At 45.2% G+C, this 23,861-nt stretch overlaps 1 protein-coding gene across 1 annotated transcript in view; it reads left to right on the top strand.

Moving 5' to 3' along the window:
* LOC142586269 (uncharacterized) overlaps window positions 1-23,861 on the top strand; it is a 163,737-nt gene that overhangs the window by 20,477 nt on the left and 119,399 nt on the right. The gene's annotated exons all lie outside the window — the stretch shown is intronic.

The following is a 23,861-nucleotide window of genomic DNA, read 5'->3' as shown; positions in this document are numbered from 1 at the left end:
CTTTAAGACGAGATATACAAGTGTGTGAAACAGGAAAGATAGATCCTTTGCCGTTGAAGGGCGTCGAACCAAAACGCGTGACCACGCGATGCTCTATACACAGGGTGTCCCACGTAACTTTAGCCAAACTTGAAGTACATGCAAATGCCGCGTAGTTGGACAGAACCAAGGTAATGTTGTTTGCCGTCGCTTGGAGATGTTCAGCTTATTTTTTTTTCATTCCGCCCCGTTACGTAATTTGCCTTAATTAATTAATCAATCAACTTCTCAAGTATTATAATTAGATTAAAAGTGTCAGAGAGAAAATTGTAGAGCAACATGAAAAGCTCCCGATACAGCTTTCTGTTGCTCTATACGTGCTACATAAGAGTGTTTTTCCGAGCGTGACAGTAGTCCGCAAATACACGCAAAATTGCCGCGCGACTGGCCGCTCGAGGCAGTCTGCGTGTGTTTGCGAGCTTCCACCCCGCTCGGAAAAAAAAACTTTAATGTAGCATGTATTGAGCAATAGAGTGTTGCATCGGGAGCTTTTCATGTTGCTCTACAATTTTCTCCCTGACCCTTTTAATCTAATTATAATATTTCAGAAGTTGATTAATTAATTAAGACAAATTACGTAATGGGGCGGAATGCAAAAAATAATCTGAATATCTCCAAGCGACCGCAAACCACATTATCTTTGTTCTGCCCGGCTACGTGGCGTTTGCATATATGTAAAGTATGGCTAAAGTTACGTGGGACACCACCAATGCTCTATAGGACGACGGCTGTCCTTCGCTCTTCTTTCTTGTCTATTAACGTACTACTTTTATCTTGCCTAAAGTTGACCTGACGAATAAAGTTTCACGGTCGAAACTTATATATATATATATATATATATATATATATATATATATATATATATATATATATATATATATATATATATATATAATCTGTTCATAGGTCAAGCACTGTTTACATCACATGAGCACTCACTGTGTAAAAGATACATTCATCTGGCAATGTCTTCCTTCAGAACTGTTGCGGGAATGCTTTTGGACAGACTGAGGTGACCTGTAAAACAATTTGATCGAACTTCCGCTACTTGAACTGAAAAACTGCGACCGAGGGGGAGACGGCTGCCAATCATACCCGCTGTTTACCAATTTAATGTTTAATAGTCGTTAAAAATCTGATGTAATGGATACGCTTCAAGTTTTTCTCGCGAAACAATTAGTGGTCTAGTAGGCCGAACGAGTTTGCCAGCATGCTTTGGGAGGAGACCGCCACGCGAGTGTCGGAGAACGCGGGAGATGGCGCGCTCTGCAGGTGGGAAGCCGTCGCCCCCCAGAAGGAGTCGTCAGCGCGAAATTGCTCTGAAACCCAAGCGTTTCCTATCCGGCCCACCGCGTGATGGACGGGGCGAGGCACCGCAGAACGCTAGGTGAAAACGATAACCTGGCGACCGATCTAGTTTGGCTTTTCTGAAGACACTGCGTTGTGGGAGGGGAGCCGAGAGAATCAGCGAGCGACGACGGTCGTGTTTCGTGATAACCTGAGCCTAAAATAAAGGATCATATATATGACGAGCGCAAATAGCTAGCAAACGCGAAAACACAGATGGCTTCAACACAGATCGCAATCGCATTGGAAAGCGTAATCCTAGACATTCCCGAAATTGTTTTTTAGTCTCCTTTGTTACAGCGGAAACTTTCTTTTCACTGCTGACAGCAAATGCGGAGACGGTGGCCACAAAGGTTGACATGGTAACGACATACCTGTTCTGGGAGCGAACTGCGCAGTGTCGTTTTCGGTGCTGAACGTCAGGATGGCCGAAGAAGAGATAGATTAGCTCTGAAGCCCACGCCAGCAGTGGTAGTATCACGCGCGAGTATGCGTGAAGCGGGTTCCTGTAACCACGCCTGGGATATGTCAGGTTGAAGGGAACCGAGTTTTAAGAATAGTTCGTATCTTTCACGAACGCAAGAAGGTGGCTCAATTCTGGCTCGCACACCGATGCGTGGACACAGTGGTGTATAGTTCTTTAATGACGTAATGCTCGCGTCATTCTTAGCTTTCAATGACTGAACGCCATTACTAGAACTGTTTTGAATAGTTCAATTAAGGTACATAAATGTTTCCTGCGACTGCCTGTCCGGTGCAACGGTGTAGAGCCAGCAGGTTTTAGCAGCTGGATGCTCAGAACAAATGTCAGTATCTTGATTTAACTTCCGGGCTATTTACACGGCGGTTAAAATTTTGGACGAAATCTGACGCTTGCTATTCGACATATCGGCGGGGCCGCGACGGCGCATGTGGCGTCTGCGAGAGCAGTGTCGCAGTGATATGCCGCTAGGAACTCTGCCAGAGTTGTCCATGCCAAGGGAAACACCGATAATGGGAAGCTGGTCGCCTAGCACGCCCGTCTTCCTCCATTTTATTGCGATAACAGTTATATGGACGCACCAGGCGAATTTTCGCAGTCGACGTCGCCGTAGCCGTGAGGTTCCGTATGAAGTCTAAGTGCGACAAGATCGCTCCTCACGCGCCGTTTGTTGTGGGTGCGAGGGAAAGGATGGTGGCTTGAAGGGCGCCGTACTCCCGCGTGCCCTGTGTTGGAGGCCACGCGATCAAACGCGGTGGGGCGAAGGTGGCGAGCGCTAGGGAGAGGGGGGGGGGGGAGGTGAGTGCGCTTCTCCTCTACTCCGCCGTGCCTGGGAAGGTACAAAGTTAGGGCGAGCCGAGAAGACAGCGCTGCACGTCCGCTGACCCCCTTCTAGTACAGTGTAGCCTAGTTAGGAGGTCGCGTATTCTCTAGTGTGGGACATGCGTTGAAGCTCGAGGCAATCTGAAGCGATTACTCCCCGAGGCCGATGTTCTTCGTGACGCCATGCAGCGTTGTGATAGCCAGTGTTCGCGGTCATCGAGTGATATCTATTCATGGTTCTCTGTGCGCGAGTGACACAATCCTTTTTAACTGAATTAGTACAGGCAAATGTTTATTTATTGTATATTGTTATGCGTCCAATAAGACAATGAAGCTTACAACTTGTAGTTGTCGAATATTTTACTATCGCTATCACAGCTTCCGCTTTTGGACGAAAATGCGACATTTTATATCCTAACGCTCGTTAGTCACACTTTCCGCACCCTGAAAATTTATTTGAGATAATGTTCCTATGACTATTCATAGAAACACTATATATGAAGAATGTTCTTGACGAAACGGCATTCAGGCAAGAGCTCTTAAATTGTCCTGCTCAACCTGCCATTGTCATGTATATCAAAGAGTACTTCTCACTTTAGACTTCTGATTCCTGAAAAATGCGGATTTTGCTGTGAGAAAACATCGAACGAGTTGGCTCAAATGTGATCAATCGAAGAAAACTTCGTGTGCTCAAACAGGTTGTCACGTTCTCCATGTGAAACACTCCAAGTTTTCAGAAAAACCGGCTGCACAACTGGGACTCTTCACTTCGCCTTCGCATCCCAGCTGGACTCTGCAGACTCGAGACCACCCTGTTTTGTCGGCTATGGCTAGGAGTGGCTTTTACAAAGTCTTTTGCTTTTCTCATGAGAATGGCCGACAGCGCCTGGTGTAATGAGTTCATGTGGTCGCGGGGAGACCCTTCAACACATTCTGTGTGAATGTCCTTGCTGCAGTGCGCAGAGACAATCGCTCGCAACTGCGCTAGCTTGCTTTGGTGAAAGGCCATTATCAGGGCAAATCACTTTGTAATGCCAAGCACATTAGTCATGGCAGCTGAATTTGACGAAGGTACTGCTACAGTCTTTAAGGGCAACAAGCCTGCACAGGCGGCTGTAGCCGGAATTGGTGTACGTTGGGGTACAAGTGATCATATGGTGTGATATTCTGCGATGATAGCGACGAGCTGTTATCGTGTGTGTGCTCACCCCCTCTCTCTACTTATTTTTACTTTTAACCCCCTCCTCCGTTCCACAGTGTACAGGGTAGCACGCCTAATTCTCTCTCTCCCTCTCCATCTGGCTCGGACGATAGTTAAGCTCATAATATTGTCCTTACATTAACACTAAGAACAAACTTCAACAAGCTTAAAATATAACGCAACGGCAAAGTAACAACCAAGTTAATATCTGCATTAGCGCAAGCTCTTGGGCCAGTTGGGCCATGATGAACTTGAGAAAGGGGTACCAGTGAAACACAAAGGATGTGCGCACAACGAAAAGGCGTTAGACACGCACCCACGCACCCAGAGCTCGCCCGTGTCTAACGCCTTTTCCGCGTGTGCGCGTCCTTTGTCTTTCGCTGGTACCCCTTTTTCAAGTTAATATCTGCTCGTTACAGGTAAGACGTGAGCCTAATACCAATTTTAGCGATTATTAAAAGTGGTCACAATATTTAGCAGTCTTCATGCTTGTCTCAAGACGCAGATACCAAAGCGAGCAAAATGCTCTTGATTTTTCTAAATCACCACGACATCATTAGGGGGTCGATTCATACGGGAATATTTGAGTTAGATGGAGAGAAAAGGGAAATGAAAGACAGTGAGGTGCCATAATATACGCTGACCCATCCGTCTGTGCAGTCTTGGAGGTAGTTTGCGTAAGTTACAGACAAGTGCTGCATCACCAAAGAGCTGGCCTCTGAAGAACGAGTAAATCCCTTGGAGCGTAACCCAGATTGTGGGGGCGCAAATATCGTCCTCAATACCCGCGCAGATCAGCCCGTTGCCATTGTTTCGGATACTTGAGGCCCAGACATCCAGCGTATTTAAAGCAGCACAAAAGTTAAATCGACCCATACTTCCAATTTTTTCGACAAAGGGTTTTGCCGGAGACACCGAGCCGAAGGAGCTGGGTCAACAGCGATTGAAAGGCATAATGGTTGAGACTGGGCCTCAGGCTTGACTTTCTTGATTAAGCCTGCTGAGTAACGCCAAAAGATGTGCAGGGGCTCTTTCTATGCATAATATCTGCGCGCTCATATTGACTTTCAGATGAAAACATCAGTGGCTGCTGTTAAAGTATCTGAATATTCACTGGAGTACTGTGGCAACTTCAGCACCGATTTTCGGAAGCTGGTCCAGCCCACATAGGGAACGTCGCAGCGCACGGTGTCCGTGCAATGACGACACGACAGCTTAGCCCTTAACTCGCCGCCGTAAAAATCAGGGCCCGTATTCAAAAAAAAAAAAAACTCTTAAAGGGGTCCTGAACCACCTTTTATCGAAGTGGAGAAAGGCATCTGAAAAGTGAAAATAGGCGATTTCAGAAATACTTTGCCGCAAAAAGTACTTCAATGCGTTCAGCATAAAGCGGAGTTATTGGCAATCAAACACGGCCTCCGCTGTGCTCTCTTTCCTTCTTCAATACCTTGCACTGCGAAGGCTACGGTGCAAAGGGGCGTGCCCACAACTCCCCACTGCGGTGTCTAAATGTCACCGTGGCGAGCAGTTCACGTTTAATTTTGTATGTTAACGTTAGACGCCACAACTTCCGCCTTTGCTGCCTACTATGCGCTAAACCTAAGCCAAACGCGGTTGTCCTCAGCCAGCCGCAGTGCGCTTAGCCAGTGGACTCGTGGCTGCACCCCGCGGCGGCCGCGGTATCTACGCTGTGAGGATTGTGAGGTTAACCCCAGCGTTCGTAACCGGTTGTCAAGATTGGAGTCGGGCATGAATTAGATGGTAGCTGGCCCATGCCGTCGTCCAACTTATCCACGCTGAGGTGGTTGTTGAAGGGAAGGACTGCTTCTCATCGAGAACGAGGAATATGGGTTTATTTACAGCATCTACATAAGGACGTTGCAGTTCATCAGTCTAGCATGACTGCGAGAGAAAGTACACTGAGCAGCCGCACAACAGCGGTTTATAAACACTGCGTCCTCCCTCGATCCCTAGGTGAGAGAACCGTTCGACCAGCAATTGTAGACGAGCCGCCTCTTTGCGCGAGGGCTTACACACACACACTTCCGCACAGGTTCACGGTCCCCAACTGAGGTCAGACGGTCTTCGCAGAACTCGGGGCTGACGTCAGGAATGGTGCGTGGGAAGGGACCTCCAACTACGTTCCCTCGGGGACTCCCTTGCTCACAGCAGACCGGGTCGGCGGTGGCGTGTACCGTCACAAAGCCTGGTTCGTCTAACTCATCTCGGCTCCTGCGACGGAGAGTCGAGGACGCGTGTATTGTTCTCCGCACACAGTCGACTTAGTGACGCCGTGGCTAGAGGGTTGCGGTGGCGTTCCAGGAAAAGTCGACGCCGCTCTCGCACTGGCTGGCAAAACTTGAACCTCAGCGGCCCGTTCTTAACAACGCCATGTAGCCGACCGTAGCTTGATGTTAGCTATCGTCCAATAGAAGCCGTCTAAGGGAATGACGAAATAGTGCGTCTAGAAGAGAGTGAGGACAGGGCCTTCTGTTGAAAAGAGGGCGTTTGAGAGAAAGGTGACTTCACGATCCACTTGCGAGCTCCACGCACCGCGTACGACAGCAAAACTTGGCTGAGATGTTCAGAGCAGCGTATGCTGCCCGCGGACTATGTTATTTCCCCAAGTCCGAGTGGTGATTCAGTGCGCCTTTAAGTTAGAATTGTTCGTAGATCATTTACGAACAAAACGTTTTGTGCAATTCGGCTCCAGATGCTCAGGATCGATGGCTCCAACGAAACGAACAGTGGAGGCGAATCAAAGTGAATTGCCTGAACATATCAGGTACAGCTTATTAATAGGCCCAGACTTCGCAAATGGAGTGCATAGAAGGAATTACTCCATGGTCAATACGCGCTAGGTGCTAGTGATGGTACCCTGAGATCCAAATACAAGTACATTGGGGCACGAATACTGACACTCTGAGTGACGCGCGGCCGCAATAAACTTGTGTGAGAGTAGCGAAACTAATGCTGAAATATAGGGAATATTGGACGCTTCTATGAGGGACACCGCAAGCAATACGTTTCTCTTTGCTCAAAGTGCTTCCAAGGTAATCACTAATGACACTGTCAACGAAGAAAACGAATGAGACGCAAGGCATTTTATCCATAACTAATTAATGCCCACGAGAAGGATCATGACATCTGCATTAAGGAGTGGAAACGGTAAATGCCTGTCCAGTTCTTGAACCGGCGATCACTCACGCACACCGTCGTTGCGATGACCGCAGCATCAGACAACGTCGCAATGTCGGTGCGGCATATGTAGCAGGCACTTCTTGTCGGGTCGTTGGTTCGAGATTACGGATGCTGCTCTGTGCTTTGACGTATTCTTTCCTGGTCCCGGTCAACCGGGGCGAGCGCCTAGGTCACTAATAGAAGCCAGCGGCGCACTGCTTCACGAACGAAGCCTTGCTCAACGTTATTTGCGCACCACTTGGTGCGCAAATAACATTGATCATGAATTGTAACTAACTAGCCCAAACCAGTACCCTTCTAAGCAGTCTTGCTCTTATTTTTCCACCGGCGCTCACCGGCGCTCACCCGCAACTGTCTGTAGCATAAGTGCTGTCATAACAAATAACAGTAGGAGTACGTGGCCGTACCACTCAGAAGTTGGTGGCCGGTGTGACGAGACTGTGTGCCGGGGGCAAGATGTATGGCGCATGGTCAAGAGAGCCGTATAAAACTTATGAAACAGGTCTATTTTACCATCTTGAGTGCATAGCCGCTGTCAAGAAACTTAGTCATGCATAATGAAAGCTTTGCTCAGCGAATGAATTCAAACTGGCACTGTCTAACTTGTACAAAACATTCAACTCTGAATGTTAGAGAGACCAGGCGATACAAGTTTAAATGTGCAGCCAAACTCGCGGATGAGGGGCAGTGTGGAGCTTGGCCTCCTAACCGTACGCGATGCACAATGAGCCTCAAAATTCGATATTCCCGCGATCGCATAAGTAGTTACACAAGGTACAATGTGCGGCCAGTAAGTGAAGTGAGCAGAGTTACAGCAAAAAGAGATCACGCGACGCGGGGAATCCAACTAGTGAACTCACATTCACTTTATGAACAAAATTATATCGCCGGTCGTCAAAACTATACTCGGCTATGGCTTGAACGAATGTTTGCCTCACCAGCAGGGGAAGGAGGATGTTGCTGGCATCAGGCGGCGCTCGCTCGTAGCGCTGTATATGCAAATCTTAAAAGGCTACAGCCTTGCAAGATTTTCCTACAAGAGTTACAGCCGAGCGCCGCTCTTCAACCGAGTTTAAGAAACCTAAAATCTCTACTTATATCGTTTAGTACGCCATCATTTAGAAGTGCAGCGCGAGACAGGTGAACAAGATGCACACATTGCGGCAGAACAGGACGCAAGTCGGCAGGCCGTTGGCCATGTATTTCACAACCATTCCCCTCGATACAACACCCGGAAATTAATCTTCTCAGCCTCACAACTCATAAGTCTGCATCACTTAAAGAGATTCAGGAGTAGTCGCGACACCTCTTTTCTTACGGCCCAGGGTCTTTGCGAGGAGACCATGTCGTCTACACTGGCGTGTGGAGCACCTCGACGCTGAAGCGTTGCCCTCTAGCGAGCCCAGGACTATTCAACAGCATTCAACATTAGCGTGCGTTCTACAGGACACAGATAACGTTGATGCCGTGAATACGATCTTCTACCTCGCACAGAAGCACGCATAGGTTATGTAGCAGGGCCTAATTAGTCCTTTTCTCACACTGGTCTCGTGAGGTGGGGATTACAAAGATAGAACACGACTGACGACGGCTTGTTTAAGGGTCACTGAGGATCTCTGGGAGCCTTCTTTGTTGGTCTAAGTTTAAGACATCGCGAGCAATTCTATTAACCACCACATTTCCCACAAATTTCTAGGGTCAAAATTTCCAGTGCCGCACATCGCATTCTGAGTGGAGCGCACCAGCTTCCACCATGCATACAAGTCGTGTGGACTCCAGGGCATGAGTCATTGCGCGGCAATCAGCAGGCACACGCTACGCCAGAGCGCATGCACACCGGGAACGGCGAGAGGGTCGCGCCGAGCAGTTTCGCTCCGAGCCGATACCATTAAGCTACACGCACATCCTACAACACTATCGTCTTTCACGAAGAACGCTACTACCGCCTCATAATGCTCTGAAGCGAGAGGGAGCCGTAATATGGCGGAAGCTCCAAATAAATACGTATGTCCGCATGAGTCTCTACCACGCCATACACCCTCAGCTGTATTTTTATAAATGCCCTCACTGCGATCATTACGCAACGCTTTACCACGTGGGCTTGCGCAAGCACACCAGACCTCTCAACAATACCCCACTCCCCCCCTCCCAAGGCAATGAGATAGAAAGAGAGATGAACTTTTATTGCTTAAAAGGATTTTCGTGAAATGGTCGGAGCCACTTCAGTCCAGGGCCCCACTTGCCTAGGCCACCCGCTGGACCTGTCTTATGAAGGACTGTTTCCCGCCAGACCTGAGCTGGTCAGTTGTGCCTCATATTGTTCCATTATTGTGTGGTGTGTTTTATCAAACGGGTGTGCTACACCGTCCCATGTAATGTGTTGTAGCGTCGGTATGCCGCCGCACCACAGTCTGTAGTTGGGCCTGTAGCGAGTCCTTAAGTTTGTAACTTAAGGTGGGGGAATATTCCGGTCTGAATTTTGCACCAGCTGGGGGCAGCGCTGTTTAGCTCCGACTCGATGGACCAGCTCAACCTGGTGAACCGAGTGAGGACAGCTAAGGCTGCTTGACTACTGGACCGAGGGGACCACCCGCTGGAGGGTGGTGTTGCCTACGCTCGTGTGCTCTCGTATATAAATTTATTCTCTGTCTCCCACTATATATGTTTATATGTGAGATAAGTGACTGAAACATTATGCGGCCAATTTCGTCATATTTGCCAAGCACAATGTGCTGCAGAATAGCGTCTCACAACATGCCTAGAGTTCGAAGCGATATAATGTCAGGATTACCCTCGTGCGCAGCAAGTAAGCTTATGCGTGATCTGGAGCTCCGCTAATTAAGCCATAAAATTTCTCACTAAATAAGTGGAAAGTGCCAGGGAGACCCATAGATACATGACTACGCTTTACGATGAGTCTGCCCCGTTCTCCTAAGATGACCCGTAGACGAGGGGGGACTGTGAAAGCAAATTTCCCAAAAAATGTACGCAAAATTCAAAGATTTCATTTTGCATGACAGGCGGATTAAATTTTGCAGTCACCCGCCGTGGTCGCTTAGTGGCTGTGGTGTTGGTCTGCTAAGCACTATATCGCGGGATCGAATCCCGGCCTCAGCGGACGCATTGCGATGGGGGCTAAATGCGAAAAACACCTGTGTACTTAGATTTAGGTGCAGATTAAAGAACCCCAGGTGGTCGAAATTTCCGGAATCCCCCACTACGGCGTGCCTCATAATCAGAAAGTGGTTTTGGCGCGTCTACACGCCCAAATTTAATCAGAACTAACTAATTAAATTCTGCAGTGGGCGCCACCGCATGATCAGCTTGGACAATTACTCATGATGAATTGGAAATGTGAAAGGTTAGTACAACATGGATTCCGAGATTGTTGGCACCAGTCCAGAAGACCACGAGGCTTCAATGCTGTCAGGAGAACTTTGAACGTCTCCGTGACGACCTGCTGAATTTTTTCATTATTTCATCACTGGTTATAAGACATGGGTCCATTATAAATATCATGAGTCAGAAATGGAATCGACGCTGTGGAAATACAAGTCGTCACCTACAGTCAAGAAATTCAAGACAGAAAAATGTCTTGGGAAAGTCTTAGAAACTGTCTTGTGGAATGCCGAAGGAGTTTTATTTCTGGACTTCACGACCACATAAGACAACACCTGGACAAAGTTACGCCAACACAATGACCAAGGTGCGGGAAGCAGTCGAGGAGAAAAGGCGAGGAAAACTGACAGAAGGCATACTGCCACTTCATGACGACGCAGCATTTCGCATTTCATTTCATTTCATGTCATTACCGGGCAGTGGCGTAGCCAGAAATTTCGTTCGGAGGGGGGGGGGGGCTCACGTTGCAGCTTGGCCTCCTTTACCTCGGAGCTTTACCTCGGATGCTCCTAAATACATGTAGAAGGTGAATTAGCTTTTCTCGGCAACCACTGCACAAAATTTGATGAGGTTTGTTGCATTTAAAAGAAAAACTTACATTCTACTGTCTTCTAGTTTCGAATTTTTTATTTAGGTTGTCAATTTTTTATAAAAAATTAGCACAAATTTGAAATTTTCAGAAAACGCAACTATCACGTTTAAAACTCTGTAACTCAACAATGAAAAATAATATCACAATTATATGAATCGCATCTAATAGTAGATCTACAGCGGACAAAATTGATATGTTACAAATGAATCTCAAAAAAATTTTTAATATGGAAATATAGCTTTTCAGAACCCTTGTGCACCACGTAACTAATTCATGTAAGATACAAATTGACATACCGAATTTGTCCGCTTTGACTCTTATAATAGATGCCGTTTGAAGAACCACGATATCTGTTTTTGATGAAGAGCTTTTAGTTTGTAAACGTCGTGCTTCTATTTTTCTCGCACTTTCAAATTTTCAAAATATTTAAAACAAAATTCAGGCCCTAAATCGAACTTCCGCTTCCAACAGATACTTGAAGATAACTTTCTCAAATTCAACAAATTCCATTATCTCAGAAAAGCGTTTCTGCGTTTTACATTTATTTGAATAGGCCGCGTCGGAGTTGGGCCCAAGCTAAAGCTTCCTTTTAAACAATTTGTCGAGAGATCAAATACATGAATAATAACGGCATTGCCATTTCCAAAGATGCTGCAAACGAATTCTTGAACGCTACGCACTGTCAAAACAAGTAATATATGTATTTTTTAATAAAAAGATATACTCGTAGGTGCCAGAAATTGTGCTCAAAATAACTGATATCACTGCTTCTATGTTTTTGTCCATTTAATAAGTAAAGAAAATATCACACGACCCTTAGAACTATATTAGTTTGAAACCAGCAAAGAAGTGCATGCCACTGATATGAAAAATGTAAAGGCCATGAAATGAACAAGTTCAGGACAAATATGTTAATGAAACTTTGTCATTGAACAACCTTGTTTACATTTTTGTACATATGCAACAGCCAGTGAAAAAATCTCAATGATGCTGTCATTTATTCCAATGTATTACGCAGGAGCAGCTGTCACCGGTCGTGTATCGTGAGTAATTCCACCGAAATTATTCTCCCAACAGACAGCACCTATATAAAGCCGTTCTGAAGAATATACGAGGGCGAGTCAAATGAAAGTAAGCCAATGCAAATATATGACAAACGGGGTACTTAATTTAATAGTAGTCCCCATGAGCATTTAGACATTTATCCCATTGACTAACGAGTGGGGTGATTCCCGTCTCATAAAACTCCTTAGGTTGCTGCTTCAACAAATCTGCAACTGACTCTTTTCACGTCATCGTCCGACACGAATCTGTTTCTCTTAAGCTGTTTTTTCATTTGCCCCAAAATAAGGAAGATGCAAGGCGACAGGTCTCAGCTGTATGGCGGATTTTGCAGGTTTCCCACTTGAACTTTGCCAGTTTTGTATTAACTACATCAGCAATGGGGAAGGGCATTGTGGATAATTTAAAATTAAATTATGGGGTTTTACGTGTCAAAACCACTTTCTGATTAGGAGGCACGCCATAGTGGGGGACTCCGGAAATTTCGACCACCTGAGGTTCTTTAACGTGCACCTAAATCTAAGTACACGGGTGTTTTCGCATTTCGTCCCCATTGAAATGCGGCCGCCGATCCTCCGTTCTTGTCTTATCAGCTCATCAACTTTTGCACTTGTGTTGGGGGTGACCGCACGATGGCTTTGGCCCGGTCTTGGATCGTCTTTGCAACTTTCACGTCCTTTTTGAACCGTTTGCTCCAATGCTTCACAGTGGCCAATGAAATGCAATGTTCAACGTACACGGAAGCCATACGGCGAATAATTTCCTTTGGGGAGACACCTTCAGCTGTCAAAACATTCAGGGCAGCCCGCTGCTTAATTTCTGAAGTGTCCATTACGTCACGCAACCATCCAGTGTATGAGAGCATTAAAGAACATTTACCCTCACATCTGCGTGTCACTTTTGTATATGAAAGATGCCTGTGTGCTACGCGCATGCCTCGCATATAATGAACCGAACCATCATTGCGCGGGGTGGGTAGGGTCACTTTCATTTAACTCGCCCTCGTTCATTAGAAATGCGAAGATACAATGGAATATACAAATGCTTGATAAAGAGCACAAAAGTGTCACTGGAAAAAAAGTTCACTGCATGTATACACAAAACCTCGCGACAAGATATTTAAATATAAGTATAAGTCTCCAATAAATCTAAGTATTTAAGAAAAAGTTACGGTATATAATGCATCAAACAAGGCAAATAAACATGTAGTGCAATCACAGATTCACAGAATCCTAGATCCCGCCCCCATTCAATCCACTCCATCCGATGTATCGCGTGCGACGGAAGGCGGCGCGCTTGCTCCCCGCTTTTCTCCTTTGCGCACGCAAGACTGAGCCACCATCGTCAGCTCACGCATTCCACCTCCCCCTACTCTTTCACTCGCACATACAGCATGCGGCGCGCGGTCACGACGTTATTGCCCTGAGACTTCATATGAAACATGACGGCGACGGCGACAGCAGGAATGCGCCTGGAGTCTTCATATAATTGCTATCACAATAATATAATAATAGCATCCGGCAACCGAAGCGTGTCGTGGTCGATTACTTTCCGCAAAAGAGGTAACGAGCTGTCTCCATGCGACAATTCGCTGCGCCGCAACAATGCATCTTTTTTTTCTCATTTTGTGGGGCGGGGGCACCGAAATGAAAAAAAAAACGCGAAGGAGAGTATGTTAGCCACAATCCAATGCTTACTTTGGGCACCTAATGTGGCTACCGAATGAATATCGAAGAAAACGTGAGACGCTTGCTCCACCGAGAACCATACGGATAGTGCTCGGTATTTTACACTGGCATGACAAGACTTTCCGGGGAGGTTGCGCTCAAGCGAACACGGTGTAATCCGTCAAGTCTGCACAGTGATGGCGGTGAGCGACCATTGTTTCTTTTTCTCGTCTGCTAGCCTGCAGGCGTCCAAAACTCTGCCAGGCGAAAATTCACTTGGCCAGAGAAAACCACACGCGCACCGAAGTACGCCGCGCGGTGGTTTCGGGGCAATACATGAAAAACGCACGCGCTCTGGCTTGCTCTGGCAGCCCGCGGGTAGGGTAGCGAGAATAAAAAAAAATGTAAGAGGCTCAATGTGTCTTCACGAATAAAAGTCAAAGTAGAAAAAATAAATAAGAACGTAGTTACCCTGCCTGGCTTTAGTGTCTTGACATGGATGCTTTGGCGTAGGAAAAAAAAAATGTTGATATTTTTATGCGACATGACGGCACAAATGAACCACCGCAACGCTTCGTCTAATCGTATCTCGCTGCGTATTTTGTCAACTTGTCTGATACTGTGTTGATTTGACTTGTCTCGTTGTATGTTCCGATCTAAGACTTTAGAAAAGTCAATGCACCTTTGGCGTCAAATGTTTATAACAACATTAAGCCCACAACCTTCAGGAATTGAAAATCTAAAGCACGACTTTCGAAATATCAATGCACCTTTCCCATCAAAAGTTTAATAGAACTTTATACTCATAATGTGTCAGAAGTGAAATCCAAGCGCTCCAGATTCCGCGGCTTCAGCGAGATGCCGCGACGAGCGCGGCCGCCACGCCTTTGGAACTTTGTGCTCGGGTGGAGCTCCTTGCGTTACGGTATGGGACTCCCGGTGCATGGGCGTTGCCGCGAAATCCAGCCCGATTTCACAATGTTCGCGCTAAAATGTTTTTTCGAGCATGAAAAGGGCATTCTAGACAAAATCGAACATGATTTCCGGCGCCGGGGGTTGTTTTGGCCGGCGGCGCATGGACAGCACGAAAAAATTTCGGGGGGGGGGAAGGGCTGTAGCCCCATAAGCCCCCCCCCCCCCCTGGCTACGCCCCTGTTACCGGGATATTATATAAAGGGTGTTTAACATGTATACACAAGAAAGGGCAGCTGTTACGGTGAAATACAAGTTTGAACAGTTTCCAGAAATTCTGAATGTCATGCGATGGCAGCAGCATTGCGGCGTAGGTCGTTCCGTTCTCTAGCAGCCCAAGGAAAAAATGAGGCTTGAAACGCGACAGTTTGTGTGCGAGGACGCGCAACATACAGTTGATGGCTGGTACTATGTGACATGCGTGAAAATGATGGCATGATGTACGGTGGGCAGTTTAGCGAGCTCTAATATAATTTGTGATAAAGAAAGAGCATAACGATACGATGGCGAAAAGCAAGACATGTCAAGCTAGATTCCGCATTTAAGAGTGAAATGCTGATTTTATATGAATATGAAGAACGGATGAGAAACGATTCTGATCTGATTCGTGTGAATTGACGATATATGTTTGGTGAGGGTTCCAGATGGCGGTGGCATATTCCAGTTGTGATCTGACAAATGATTTGTAGGCGAGTAGTAAGACGTGCTGCGGAGCATGACGAAGGTGACGTTTCATGAACCCTAGAGACGCTGACGAAATGAAGTTGGTCGCATGCGCATTCCAGGAAAGGTCGTGGGTCAGGGTTATACCTAAGTACTTGTACGTTAGCACTGATTCCACTGGGACATTTGCGATTGTGTAAGTAGAGAAACAGGAATTATGGAGGCGGGAATTTGAAATACATTTGCACTTGTTAGGGTTCAAGGTCATTTGCCAACGGCTGCACCATTTTTGCACGTTATTAAGGTTATTCTGGAGAGATGCTTGGTCAGAGATGTTAGTCACAGTACGCTAAGTCAGAGAGTCGTCAGTGATCATGCGAATTGGACAAGATACATGCAGCGGAAGATCGTTAATGTGATATGACAGGATTTTTTTCGCATGATTGATAGCTGTTTTGACAAAGCATCCTCGCTCAAGGAAATCGAGGTGCGTAGAAAAAAAGATATACAGAAAACCATGGATAAACATAAGTTTATATCAACGTATAAACGCTAAGAATAAATTATGCCACGAATTCTTCAGTTGCCGGGATCCTGAAGTATTTTGTAGATATAAAAAATTCCGAAATTCATCGAACAATGATTTATTAAAAGCTCAAAATAATGACTACACAACAAAATTTGAGAACATTTATGACTACCCTAAGAAGGTATGGCAAATGGTAAATGCACTAACGAATAGAAAGAAACAGTGTGGTGATATAAAAGAAATGACTATAAATGGTATAACTATTTGTGGTGAAGATCTGGCGAACTCAATGACCGCCCATTTCATAAATGCAGGATGTTGCGAAGAGCCAAATGACACTGATTGTGATACCAATATTCCAGCTATACCTATTTTAGAACAGACATGCAATATTTTTGCAACCAAGACCTCCTGCTGAAGTGGAAGCGTCTATAAAGCTGCTGAAAAGTAATGCCACACCTGGAATTGACGAAATTGGTTCGAAAGAATTAAACCAAATACGTAACCTTGTGTCGGGAACTATTGCTTACATTATTAATATCATGCTAACAACCGGTGCTTTCCCACAGAAACTTAACATAGCACGAATAACAGCTATATTTAAAGGGGGCCACAGAAATAATTTATCAAATTACTGACCGATATCGGTGCTCCCCATTTTGTTCAAAATCTTTGAAAGTGTGATTAACTAAAGGCTGATTCTTTTTGACAAGCACAAACTCTTGCCTCGTAGCCAATATGGTTTTAGTAAAAAACTGGTCAACTGAAAAAGCGTTATGCTGTATTAAAGATAACATACTTACAAACACAGATAGTAAGAAGTTCACACTTGGTTTATTTCTAGACCTAAAGAAAGCCTTTGACTCAATAAGGTACGATATCCAATACTGGAGAAACTTTCTAGATACGGGGTGCGGGAAGTTGCAGTAGAGTTCATTAAAAACTACTTGAGTCACCGCTATCAAATCGTGAAAATAGAAAACACCACACCATCAAAGCTAAAGTTAACACAAGGAGTTCCACAGAATTCAATACTGGGATAGTTTTTATTTTTTGTTTACATTGACGACATTGCAGCTATACCCAACTCTCCTGAACTTATTATGTATGCCGATGATAATAACATCTATTTTAAGTCCACAGATTTAACAGATATAGAAACAAAGGCCAACACCTACCTGGCGTCCCTCTCGGCCAGGCTCAGACAAAATAAGCTGCAGATTAACATAGCGAAAAAAAGTATGTAATATTTTGTGCACTTAACAAACCACTAAGTCAGGGAATAGTTTTAACTTTTGAAGCGCAACAGATAAGCAGGGTTCAAGAGCAAATTTTCTTGGTGTTCCGTTCTAAGAGCACCTCTCATTGAATGTACATGTTAATAATTTAGCCACCAAACTCTCCATATCTGTTGGATGGCTGTATAAAATTGCACAATTAATACCTCTCTGACTGAAACAAAACATATGCAATTCCCTGTTCTACTCCAGAGTATCGGGCCGAATATTGGTATGGGGAACCACAACAAAAACTAACTACAACAGGCTAATTATTCCCCAAATTAAGATATTGCGCATTTATGAACATTACCAGGGACCATGTTATGAACTAAGCACATTACCATTATTTTTTAAAATACAGAATGCGTCAAGCAAACAATGTGCATGATTTTAAACTACTGCAGTATATAACAATGCACTATACATACACGAAAACATTAATGAAGTTTCTTACGATATGAGACTTGAGAGAAAACGGGCACTACAAACAAGGACCAATTATGGTAAACAAGCAACCAGCTACCAAGTACTAACAATGCTAAATAAGCTAGAAGATAATAGTGATTTCAATATCAGTACAAATGCATTTAAGAATCACGTGAAGGAATTGTTACTAACAAAGTGTTTGAGAGAGTGATTGTTGTAACATAAATATATCGCAATTGTCGTTTTTTTTCGTTTTACGTGGATACATATATGTTCATTCTCATATGCTGCATTTTAGCGTGCTATTATAATTTACATGTACAACCTGTATTTTACTGTTTGATGACATACTTTTTTTTGGAACTTATTTTGTTTTGTTGTTCTTTCAACCTTTCAATTTTTATTATCTCATCGTCTATTTTAAGAAACAACTGTAACAGAATAATTTGTCATATTATATTGTAAGTTTCTGTCTAACTCATGTACAGTGTGTGAAAATATATAACTTGATGTGTGTTCGCTGCCACTAGACTATGTACAATATACGTTGTGGGTACAGGGAGCCCCTGTCAGGCACTGCGTGCCTTTTGCTCCTGCACCATTATTGAAATTGTATTCAAGATAAAAAAATAAACATTTATACATTCATTCATTCATTGTATATTACAAAAAGAAATGGTCCCAAGACTGAGCCTTAACGGACGCCTGAAGTGGAAAGGAGGGGTTTGGTTGATTGAATGTTGACAAGGGCGAACTGGATACGATTAGTTAGGAATCCTTTATCCATTGCACTACGTGAGGATCTAAGTCTCATCGGGATAATTTTACTAGTAAGCCGTTGTGAGGCACTGTATATAAAGCTTATATATAAAAGCTATATATATAAACGGTGTTTTGAAAGGCAGGGAGGTTAACGGGAAGAGATTGTGGCTTGCTAGCCAGAACTGTAGTCTAACAACATGGCATAGATTACAAGAAAAGCATTTAGGAATTCGGATTCCAACTGTTGGACCATCGCAACTAATGTATAGTCAAGCTCCAGGTGATTATTTCCTGGTCAGGGTTAAGACGCAATCCCTCCGGCGGAATGGTTTTGAAGTGATGAAGACGTCAAAGAAGCTGTGATAGCCTGGTTGCAGGAGTTATGGTTCACTTTGTGCGGCAATGAAAGGAACCAATGCCAAACGCCTGGGACTCGGCGTGCCTAATCGTCATGCTCACCAACATGGAAGGACTTGTCCGTCGAGAGTGTGTGACAGGATTATGCGCGGAATGTGCAAATCCTACTCTCCTCTGCCCTACGTTCGACCCATCTACGCCAAGGAGTGAATTCCCTCCCATGACCCTCTGTGTGGGTTGATCCGACATGGCCTACATTCCACCCCTCTACGTCAAGGAGCGGTTTCCCTCCCGTGCTCCTCTGTGTAGGCTGACTGGACGCGTCCTGACAAGGCCCTCTACCAGGGAGTAGCAGAGAATGAGGTTGCCTTGATGGTGGAGAGTATAGGAACGCGAACGAGCCACCACGTGGCGACACATCTTCTCTGCCCTTGCGTACAGGTGCGCGCACGCTGAACGTTTCTGTATTCTTTTGTCTTGGAGCGCACCACTCACCCGTAACGATGTATTAAACTTCTGTTACTTCTTTTTACATCCCCACGTCTTCCCTGCCAAACCCTCTTCGATGGTCAACCTGGTTCGAGCTCCACGCAGACGCTGTTAAAAGTCACAAAACACCGTCCTCATAACAATGGCAAAACAGAAGAATGTTTTAAATGAATTAAACTAAAGGCAGGAAAGTGGGTGAAGTGTGTGGACCTTTGAAAGGATCATATTGAGAAATGAAACAACTTTTGTCTAAAGTTTCTTCATCTCTTATGAGGTAGATAAATTATTGATCGCCCTTCATGCTTTAGTCGCCACACTTTCGCATTCTGTCAAGAGATGGCGTAGTCAAGTCGGGCAAACCGGGTGACCATGAGGGTCGGGATCACCAACGCATAGGAGCAGCGTTCCTCAGCGACCGATTTGTTGGCGAAAGCTGCAAGATGTTCATTGCACATTCTCTGCAAGTGTTCAGGCACCAACGATTGAGCTTCCGAGACAGACATAGAGTGCTTGGTGCGAATTCGAGGAGCGGTGACATGACATTTAAGGTTGTAGTATGGTTTTAGTATGATTATGGTGGCTCAGGTCGCTGCCTTCGTTTCGTAAACTGCAGGCCAGGAAGGGGAAAAGAGCTGAGCGGAAGGAAACACACTAGCAGCTGCAGCCAGAGACAAGTTTTCGCCGCCGGCTCAAAGTGCAGAGTGGCCGAGTGGCTAATGAACCTGTGCCGCTTTAGCTCAATCTCGTTCCCTTACTTGCTGTTGCGCAAGTGAAGAAGGAACATCTGTGCCGGCGCTTGCTTGATTTTGCTCATGTAATTTCAAGCGATTCAGAGTTACTGAAGCATCCTTGTCAGCTGAACACAAGCAAGCTTATCTGTCAGTTTTACTACGTACGAAGTCGATGATACCGGTCAATAATATTCCAAGTCGGCCCTTCTTTACCAGACTTCAGCGCCGGCACAACGCAGGCAACCGTTGATGATGAATGCATGTTTCTTGTCTACCAGACGTAGTTGGAAAACGTCAGAAGACTGCTCATAGGTTTTATAGGCAAGTTAGAAAGCATTTGGTTGGTAACGCGACTAGATTCAAGATCTGTATTCACAGAGAGCTTTAAGCTAGAATTGTTCGTTAGTGCGGCAGGCCATTGGTAAAAAAACCCTTACGAACTAAAAACTGTATTCGGCTCCAGGAGCGCAGCGCCGACGTAGGGAGCTTATGGCTGATTGCAATTCTTTGAACGAATAGGAAAGGCAGAGAGGCAACTCATGAAAAATAGGGGGATCCATCTCTAAAACAGCTGTCACCAGAGTTTCAACACTCCATACACGAACATGCTAATCTATTGAGAGCACAATGTACAGCGTTTTGTGCGAGGTTGGCCGTTTTAACTTCATTGTCAAGAATACGGCGGGTAGCAAATAGCCTCAGCACGCCTTAGCCTCTTAGACCGTTTGCTGCTCTGGCCCTGTTAAAGAATTAGTCCCTATCTTATACTTAGCCTAGGACTCTGCAGATGCCTACGTATACTCAGGAGGTGAACTGGAACGCCTTCCTTCCTTCCGCTACCTCACCAGCAGGCTTAGAACCTTGCGTTTGACTTTGTGACAGCGAGATGCTCAGCTAAGCACGCAGGGTTGACCTCACTTGCGCATCTTTAAAGCAAAGCTTCCTTTTCCTGCACGCTCCTTGCTCCACACTCTCGTACTCACGCAGTTGCACTTTCAATAATGCTGCATATGTCACTGCTTGGGTAATTACCACGGTGACCTCTAGCTGCGCTAAGAAATTTTGTAGATTGTATTTTGTGTTTTCTCGCCTCACAATTGCTGACGGGTATATTATGCGTACTTAATTTATACATCGTATTTAAAATGATGTTAAAATAATTAAAGTAACGAACAAATGAACTCGCTGTGTGCTAGAAAAATGCTTGTAGCCGCCAGTTGCGGCAGTCGAGCGTAAATATCGTTGGGGAACATATATAACGTTCCTGATGATTATCGTGGCTTTGTCAAGCTCTTAAAGGGAAGCTGAAACACTTTTCGAAAAAAATGAGTTCCCTGCGGCATTCTACAGTTTTGAGTCCACTGAACACGAATATCTTGTTTAAAAAGGGCGGAAACAAACGCAAGCGGCTGTTTTTTGCAAGAAAACGCGCACCAGCGCCTCAGGGCATCGCGCGAACGCCGCTGTTGCCCGTGATTGGTCGGGACCGCTTTGACGCCATTCACGGGGATCGCCGGTCGGCGCCGCCGTTTCAGAGCGTAGCACGCTGTTCTATTCTCGCTTCACAGCTGAGTTGTAAGCATTACGGAACGTTCTCGCTGTCTCGGAGAGTTTGTATTATCGCCGTACATGTCCGAACCGACAGCCGATACAGAAAAAGATGGCGGCAACGGGGGCAACGACGATGTTGAGTGTGCCAACAGCGAGAGCGATGTGCGCACCTTCTCGCGCGTTGGAAATCTTAGCTGGTAGATATGCCTTTTCATGTAGCTGCACGTTTCAATGACGGGAGAAAAAACGCGCTAAAGTGTCGCTGGGAACTTGCTGCTGGAAGAATGTCGAAGCACTAACATCTCATCAGATTGTAAACAAGGGTGCAGTTCCGCGATGTCATGCACCTTGCCGCTGCTTGTATAAAGTTCCGTGGTTTTTTGCGTGTTGATACACGATCGCGAACATAAGTGCCGCGTTTGGCTACTTCAAACTCTTCAACATTATCTGCCTGTGTCACACTGGCTGCTTCAAACTCTTCGATTGGTGATGGTAGTGGAACAGGTTCATCAGGGGCTCGGTTCTCAAGGTGCTCTGCTAGAACCTGACAGAGAGCAAGGCATGGATGTCATGAATTTCAGCATATCATGCATATCAGCAAACTTGGCAACCGTTGGATTACTTACAGTAATTGAAATACTTTTTCAGTAATTTATGTGATGGATTAGTTGTCTAGTGATTTAGTACTGTGAATTATTTGGTGTTTGTAATTTCATGGCTAAAGTATTTTATTAATTATGTTAACTATACACCAGTAAGCTGTGTACGGCGCCAGAACGTTGGTAGTGTCGTGAGGTGTCGTGGAGGCACATGGGGGGAGGGCATGAAATGTTGGCAAGTGTATGTTACCTTGAAGAAAGGTTGGCGTCCCTTTATACTTTGCTTTTTGCTTCTTGTTTGCATGAAAACTTTTTGGAAGCAGTCGTAAAGTAATACCATTACTTTTTTGAAAGCGGTAATTGGTAATATAATTCAAATCAATGAGCGTAATGAGATTTGCCAACTGATTTTGCCAATGCTTTTCGCAGCTCTTAAGGCAATCCTGTCTGCTCTGCCGGAAGCAAACAACCTACCAGAAGTGAAAGCCTTGTTGCCTCTAGAAGCACTATTGTGTCAACAATCCGGGCCGAAACTGCGGCAGGCAGTGCATGAATAACCGCTACAAAAATGTCTCCATATTTCAGTGGAATGCCAACAGTCTTCGAAAGAAGTGTGCTGACTTTCGTAAACTGCTTGTGCAATACAACTTCCCAATACTTTGCATTCAAGAGGCGGGAATCAGTGACGACTTTTGCCTCTCAAATTATGTGATATACAAGACTTCTCGTCAAGGTGCTGTTAGCAGAGTGCTCATGTGCGTCAGAAAGGACCTACCATCTTATCAAATTCAGTCCAGTGATTCAGACTTTCCGGAATTCATCGCATGTAAAGTATCCTTTGTATAAGCTCTGTATAACAGTGATTAATCTATATCTACAACCTTCAAACCGGATTTCAGTAGAAGCGCTAGTGGATATCTTCAAAATAGCTCATTCTAATGTAATTATATGTGGCGACTTAAATGCACACAACGCCATCTGGGGCAGTGATCATTGTGATGCACGGGGTGACGTTATTGAGTGCGCCATATATAAATACAACTTGACTGTTTTAAACGATGGGTCGCCAACATTCCTTCGTGGATATAATTACTCAAGCTGCATAGATGTTACCCTGTGTTCACATGATCTAGTGAATGGTGTGGGATGGACAACAGATATGGAAACGCGCGGAAGTGATCATTTTCCCATCCTTGTTAACCACCCTAGCATGCACTGTGATATCAGGCGTTACAGCAGACTAACCAACTGGCAAGCTTTTCGGTACCGCCTAACGGATCAAATTAATCAACATCCAACAGTGGAAAAATTTACAGAATTTTTGCAGGACAATATGAACATATGCACAAAAAGGGTCCCAATTCCAAAAGATTATGCTGCAGTTGACGGAGAATATGAACACCTAAGAGCCATCCGACGTCGATCCGAAAGAGCTTACCGACGGAGCGGAAGTTTAGAAGCATACAGAAACGCTCAGAAAATACACAATGTAATGCGCAGACGAATGGAAAATTTAGGCAAACAGCGCTGGCGCGATTTCTGCGGCACGCTGTCTCCTCACACGGCTGTCCCACGAATTTTTCTAGTAATTCGTTCTTTAAGCGGACCTGTAACACAGAGCTTTCCATTTCGTGCTCTCGCTGTAGCTCGGGACACGTGTGAAATAATAGTTTCAGATGAATTTTGTGAGC

This window comes from Dermacentor variabilis, chromosome 1 (assembly GCF_050947875.1).
Source record: "Dermacentor variabilis isolate Ectoservices chromosome 1, ASM5094787v1, whole genome shotgun sequence".
NCBI lineage: Eukaryota > Metazoa > Arthropoda > Arachnida > Ixodida > Ixodidae > Dermacentor > Dermacentor variabilis.
Note: the sequence above shows the minus strand (reverse complement) of the source record. Positions and strands in the feature narration are given on the sequence as shown.